The sequence below is a fragment of the Zonotrichia albicollis genome, chromosome 1, assembly GCF_047830755.1.
Source record: "Zonotrichia albicollis isolate bZonAlb1 chromosome 1, bZonAlb1.hap1, whole genome shotgun sequence".
Classification (NCBI taxonomy): Eukaryota; Metazoa; Chordata; class Aves; order Passeriformes; family Passerellidae; genus Zonotrichia; species Zonotrichia albicollis.
This window is the reverse complement of record NC_133819.1, coordinates 12,818,677-12,826,450: the sequence shown is the minus strand read 5'-3', so window position 1 is coordinate 12,826,450 and position 7,774 is coordinate 12,818,677.

The window sequence follows — 7,774 nt, the reverse complement described above, 5'->3', positions numbered from 1 at the left end:
CTTCTTTTCAGGTTTCTACCCCTTTCAAAAGAATTGTTTAAATGACAGTTGTATCATGTTGAGCTGGAGCTCATGGTCCTAGGAGGAGCTTTGCAGTTGCTCTTTGCAGAGGTACTTTCTTGCTTGGATAAGAGCATGATGAACACGTTCTTGTCTTTTTAAACATGCCTTTGCTCCTTTTTACCAAATGTTTTAAAACTGTATCCTCTCTATTTTGTGTCTTATTGCTTTCCTACTGTCTTTGAGCCATTTTTGTTCCTGTCTCACAGATTTTACATACTTATTCTTTCTAATCTTGTAATCACATGAAATCTTTGTAATCACATCAATTTTCATACAAATCTATGTGTTTGATCTGGAATCTTAGTCAGATTTTTAGTTCATGGTTGTGCTAGTTGGTTTGAGCCCTTATCTGATGCAGTTAGGGTTCCTAACTGCTTCAGTGGAAAGGCTGTTCCCTGACATTTTTTAAAAAATGTCTTACCCTGATGGCTTGTTCAAAGATAGCTTCCAGACGTCTCCTTTAAAACCATTTCAGATGATTTAAGCTGCATTCCTTGTATCCTGCCTTTGCTATTTATAGTCTCAGTTGTGCATAGGAATGGCAACTAGCTATAAATTAAATGCAAAATTGTGCCTTTCAGTCTTGCTAAACCAAACAGATGGGTGAAGGGTTCTGTGGCAGCTGTTAGCCACTCTTCTTGTCTCAGCTTCCTCTCTGAGTTCATGTGAAGCACCTCAGAGCAGAATGAAAGATAAACTAGGAGGAGGTTCAGTAAAAGGGGCTGTAAACCCTCCTCCCTGCTAGAGTTCTGTGTTGTGGCGTGTGTCTTGTTCACACCGTGGAAGAGCAGTGATGCAGTCACCAAGATCTGGCAATCCTGCTGGGAGCACATCCACATCCAAATGCATGTGTGAGACCAATTACTTTCCTTAAGCCACTGTGAGGTTCTTGGAGCCAATTGGAAATGTTCTTGGCAGTACTGGGGAAAGATTGGATTTGGATAAAGACAAAAATGCTGGCAGGGGTTTGGCTTGTGGAGGGTTGTCTCTAATTGAAAAGGAATCAGGATTCCTAATCCCTAACATCCCTCACATCCCTTCCCTGCAGAGAATTGACAGCTCTGAAGAAAGGATGTCCCTCTTCATCCCACCAAGTGACCAGGCAGATATTCACTGGAGTGCTGTAATAAGATCCCAAAACTGCTTGCAGTCCATAAGAATACCAACGTGATTCTTCAAGAGAATTCCTATTTACTTCAGAGAAATCTAGGGAGCTGCTCACCAAATGCTGCAGAAATATTTTGTCAAGATTTCAAAGTCTGGATCCAACATACAGCCTGAGTTAAGAGGAGGTTGTTCAGAAAGGTTTTAGTAGTTTCCCTTGCTTAAGCAATGAGGAAAACTACCTGAATTTGGTGGTTACATATTTCTCTATTTTCTTTAGGGTAGGAGAAACTTGACAGATAAAATAAGGGAATATCTGTATGTTTCCTTTCACGGATTCCTCCTTTATTAGAAAGACTCAGATACCAGTCATCAAAGGACAATTTGAATTCCAGTGCCAGGACTTTTATGACAAAGAGTAAATAGTAAAAAGAAAGCATTTATTCAGTACTCTGTCTGAATCTGACCTATAATGCACAGCATCAGAACAAGAAAAGCAGCTAGACTCAGAGAGAATTTGTGAGGGTTGGACCCCTTCTTTCTTCATAAAAGATTCATGTAATAAATTTACAAGTGGAAGAAGATATAATCACAATAGCTAGCAGATGAGTTAGGGCAACTAGTTTTGAAATCCTCCCCCAAAATCAGATTATTTTCATTTTCCAGTGTTTGGGAGAACAGTATCCCTATTGTTTTGATGAGTTTTGAAATAGTGCAGTTAGAGAACATTTGAGTTTGTATGATGGGACAATTTAGAAAGTGTGGGAGTAGAAGGAGATGGGAAGCACCATAAAATCACTGCTGCATCCTGCAACCTGTGGTGTGAAATATGGCATGGAAACATGGAGGGCCTGTTTGGTTTGTAAATCTGTTTTATAGACACAAATGTTTTCTCAGCAGGGAAAGTCTTGTGTGGGCTGAATTCTGTGATGCTTTCATTGATTCCATCATCATTATCATCATCCCAGAGACCACTCTGTGATCAGAGAGACATTCCTGATGGACTAAGCACTGAAAAGTTTGGGTTTAGGGAGCAGACTGACTATACTATTTTTTTTTTCTTTTGATAAGAGAAACAAAAAGGCATTTCTTAAAACATTTATACACAAAATATTTTGCTTTGTGCCTTTTTTTAAAGTCTAACTTAACTGCTACCTTAACTAAATTACTGAAACTTAGCACCAAATGCTATGCTGGCCTTTGTTTGTACAATTAGTTGGTTAAAGCTTAAACTTCCATGAATTCAGAGAGAATGTCTGACTTCAGTCTGGTAGGAGGTAGTCTATATTACCCCATAGCATGAGACTTATCTGTTATGTAATGTTAAAGATCAGCTTATGATTTTCAGTTTCTCAGCTTTTTTTGGAGAAGAAAAACTCAGACTAGAATTACTACTTTATAGTCAAATTATTTTGCAACATCTTCAGCAAACAAATTATCTTGCTATTTAATGTCAGATACAGATATTCTCTATGAAATCAGAACATATACTATTTTTTTGAGTTCTAATGGCTAATACAATCAACAAATAAAAAATATAAAACTATTAAATGTTGATAGGTTGTTAATTTCTAGATTTATTTTAAACATAGTCAACCAGCACAATAAGCCTCATCATCAACATCCTCATAAATAACTTCATGCCTCATTCAGACTCTGGCATCTCTTTATAGCCAATAAATAAAACCATAATAAAGATTAACAACTGAATAGACAGCATTCCATTGATTAATTAATGATTTCATTGGTGTTTATTGATGACTCACTGCAACATTCTTGGTTCAGAGATATAGTTAATTATACTTTTTAGGTAAAGGTAACCTGACCTTACAGATACTAAGAATAAAATACAGGTGATCAAAGGTTCTGTAAATTCAGATTTTAATAAGAATGGCATTTTAGGGGATATGGAATGTAGGAAGTGAACTTGTTTAGTACCAGTCCAGATCACTAATACTCCTGAAGTCTCATCTATATTTTATTTAATTTCTGTCCTGTTAATTTTATATTAAAAGCTTTTTTTTTTTTTTTGTATTTCATTATGTAGACTTTTTTAGGAAAATTATATCCTTTTCATTATTCTTTTTTTCTTGTGGGAATTTAAATTTTTTCTTTGACTTATTTCAAAGATTTTTATTTAGTAATGATAGAATTACAAGTTAACCATTATTCCAGGGTCTAGGGAGCAATGACATAATGTTGACACTGTGCTTGTTCTCACAGAAATAAGCAGGAGTGAGGCAATAATTAACTAGGTAGGCTCTCACTAATGTGATAGATGAGGCACCATGTATCTGCAGATATCTTCTAAAACCTGATATATTATACTCTCTTTTTTTCTCCCAGCAGGGTGGAATTATATTATGAATAAACCTGCAATCAGGTGAAAGCAAACTCATTTGAGGCTTTTTTTGGATACTTAGGAGTTAACAAGGTTTGACTGCATAATTTAGCAAAGTTTGCAAACTTCCACCTAATTAAAATTAAATGGACTGATGCAGAAAGTCTGAGAAAAAAACCCCATGCTTCATAGCTTATGTTCTCAACTCAAACCTAGACAAAACTTACCAAGTCAGGTATAAATTCTCCTTTGTTTTCCAGCTGTGACTAAAAAACCAGATTAGAAATAAGGTATTTATCCCATGTGATGCAGAAATAAGGAAAGAGAGAAACTCATGAAAACTGAAACCAACTGTTCTTCTATTTCTGTTCATGGAGCATAGAGTGACAGATGACACTGATTGTAGAGGCTCCATCCATCAGATTTAATGACCTCTTATTAAAACTGCTTAAGCATTCAACAATAAGACATAAAATCATATTACAGCACTTTTCTCAGGAAAAAAAATCACCTGTAAGTAAGAGGGAATAAAACACAGGAAATCAGAACTCAAGGAAAAATATAGATTTTAAAACCCTGAAAGTGAAGGCAAAAGATGTATTGATACCTGTGATTATACCTCTACAAGGTTATTCTATCTATTATAGCTGTAGGTGTTGTGTGAAACACTTTGTATTTTTTCCAAAGAACAAAAGTGCCATTCTGTTTGGAGCACAAAACTGGCTACAGAAATTGGTGGCTGTGGGGACAGGGCAGCTGATTTAGCCTGTGACTGTGTCACAACCAAACCTGCTGCAGCACAGAGTCACCTTACCAACAAAAGATATTTGCACATTGATACTGAAAAATGTCTTGATTATATTGAATAACAGATGATTTCACCATCTGTACTAGTTTCAGAAGTGTCATAGGCATCAGCAGGAATATGAAATTTGTACCCACATTATAAATTCCTCTGCTGTGCTTTGTTTTCTTTCCCTGTTCAGATTCATGCCTTCATTTCTTGCTCCTACGTCTAACAGCAGTTTCCTTGAGATCTTAATAATTAGCCACTTTCTATGATCTTAATTGTATTTCATTTAGAGTTTTTATTTATGGATGATAGTCTCTGTTTTCCTACTTGTTTTTTGTTCTTTATTTGTTTGATTTTTGTTTTGTTTGTTTCTGTTTTTTCTTTTTTTTCTTTTTCTTAATGTGTGGGGTTTTTGGTTTTGCTTTTGTTTTTTTTTTTTTTTTTGGCTTCCAAATGAAACTAAAGAATAGAATAATAAACATTCAAAATATGACGACACTAAGAAAAGTGTGTTCTGTGGTTTTGTGGTTTAAGCCTATTTAGTTAGCTGCAGTCCCAGTGGGAATGAACTTTTCCCCTTGTTTTCTCTTCTCTAGTTTCTTTTTGGATTATTGTATTTAATTTAATTTCATGAATTTCCATTGTCTTCTGTCATTCTTACTCTTTCTGATGTTTTCTTTTACATTTATTCAGCTCTTAGGAGCAAAAGCTTGAATATGTCAGAAAAGCATTCAGCACTTCACTCTAATGTTCTTGAAATACCTCTTTCTTTGGAACTACCTGTTTTGTAGAAGTTTCACTTTTATCCATGGATTGCATCCTAGACAATTCTTTCTCTTATATCCTTATTTTTCTTTTGTGGTCTATCTCTAAATCATCAATTAAACAATACTTCTTTCATTAGGCCTCCCTTTGTTTCCAGAATAATGAGGAATTTCCTCAAAGAAAAGGTCAGATGATACAGAAGATCTCTATTAGATTTTTAAAAATAATGGTGTTTCTAGAGGAGAGCACAAGTTTTCCTGCTAAGGCATGACTTTCAGGCTGTGTTGAGCACCTGCAGCTCCCACAAACTTTGGAGGAATGTGTGCATCCCATCATCTCTGAAAAATTAGCCCAGTGCCCTTCCACTGCACTTCTCCAGCCTGCCAAGCACAACAGGAATCCAGTGGAAGTAAAGGGATTTATCTTGAAACAGGTGCACATGTGGATTCAGGAGGGAGGAAAAAGGGAATGTCAGTTAGCAAACCATGCTTGATATTTCATCTAAAGTTATATAACTGCTCTATTCATATGACCAACTTGCTGGCTATGGTTTCTTTGGAAAAATTACAGTAGATGATGCTAAATAGAGACAGAATTAAAAAAGTGAAAGGAGGGAGTTAAAACTACATAACACAGGTTAAACCCAAACAACCCATATAATTTAGTACAGAAAAATAGAGTAGTATAAAGACATTTTATTTTTAGTAGACAGTTTACAGGGGATTTGGTCAATGCTTCAGAGTCTTTGTAAGAAATTATCCTGAATATGAGATATACTAGTCCTTAAGGTGGAAAAATTTGCCAAAGAAAATGTATTTTATCAGGAAAAGTCAGAAGTTATTGCCTTGGCATTCAGGAATAGATCTGCAGACTCTGCACTGAGCGTCAAACAGCAAGAAAAGGAAAGAAAGCTACACAGCTCTCAGACAGTCCCCCTGCCAAAATAGGCAGGCAAGGGGGAAGGTGGGGTGTCTTGAGAGAGAAGTGCCTAAAGCATCTGTTGTACTTTAATAGTTATCAAACTGACATGCAAAGAATAAAGAATTCAGAATGCCTTCATTAGAACTATCTGATTAAAATCTATTTTCTTATTAATACAACTATACAGAAAATACTCTTTTCCTCTGGGGTGTTTGTGAGACTTGCTGTCTTAAGAAGCCAAGAGACAAAGGCATCAGTGAAAGGTGTATTGCACATCTTCAGCTAATACAGCCATGAGACCCACATATTTCCTTATAAAGACATCAGAAGTGTGCTGGTTTCAGAAGCACTAAGCTGGGTATGAGAGAGCAATTAAAGAAAGGGAAACTGGAATGATGAGTTGCCAGACCTTGCTTGAACTTGTCTTGGCCTGTTTTGGTTGTCTTTCTTCCTTGTTAAGCTATAACATCTTTCCAAAGAGCAGATGTCTACTCCCTGATTTGCCTAACTTGTGCTCATCTTCCATTAATATTCCATGATGTAACACTATTTTTTTATACCTATATTTATAACAATTTTGACATTTGATTTCTGTTAAGTAGAGAATTTGAAATAGGAGAATGTTGACTCTTTGATGAGTTTGGTGAATGCTAATATAATTGGTATAGCTGCACTATTAATTCTAACTTTTTTGCATTTTATTTAGATTTTAGAAAGGCTAACAATAAATTCTTTCCTTAATATGTATGTCATCCCATAAAAAGAGTTAGAAATCAACACATAAAAATTTGGTAACTTCAGTTACCAATGATGGCAATTTAAATCTATTATATTATACCAGATCTGAGGAAACTGATCTCTATTTTTAACCAAAGCAACTATGAGTCAACTTGATTTGCAGTGAATATGAAATAGCCTTATGCTCCATAGTACAATTATTTTTTCCAGATAATGATCAATGCTTGAAGGACAAACAAACAATTCTGCAGCTCAGCTGATGTCCAATAACTTGGTGAACCAGACTAGCTAGAGGATTAGGTATCAAAGCAATCAAATTCTAAACCAAATCATAACAAAAGAAAGGTAAGAAAAGGTATCCAGTGTACCCAAATCTGTTCTATTAAGCATTTACAGTTAATCCAATGGAATGTTGGTATGACTTCTAATGTAATTTAATTTTTATACAATAAAACTCCAATTTAAGAACTATTTAAGAGTCTCTACAGAAAGTTTTGATTAAAATAATGTAATTATCAGTATAGAAAGCTACATTAGCATAAACAAATCTCAGAGTAGCTCTGTTGTACTTCAGATGAGGAGTATTGAGCTGAAAAACTTTAATTCCAAATTAACTTGCACAGAAATTGACACTTAGATAATAAAATGCATTAATTATGAGTGATAAAGTTATTTTTGTGCACTTGTGTTTATAAATTCAGTCTTAATCACTCCTACCAATATTAAGACAGAACTGAAGAATTGTCTTTCCTCAATGGCAGCAAAAATTGCAAAAAATAAAAACTTTTCCCTCTAAAATGAGTATGTATTTTGAATTAATTTTTTTAATAACAAGCTTTCCCAGCCATCCTGTGCAGGTCTGGGAGTTAGAATTCGATGATCCCTGTGGATTCCAGCTCAGGATACTCTGTGGTTCTAAAATGTCTGAGCCTGGCAGTCCTGACCTGGGATAAGTCAAATCACACAACCCACAGGCTAAACCTCAGACAAAAGCCATTACAAGTCAAGCACTGAGAAATGCCCACAATCACAACAGTGATTAAACAGTG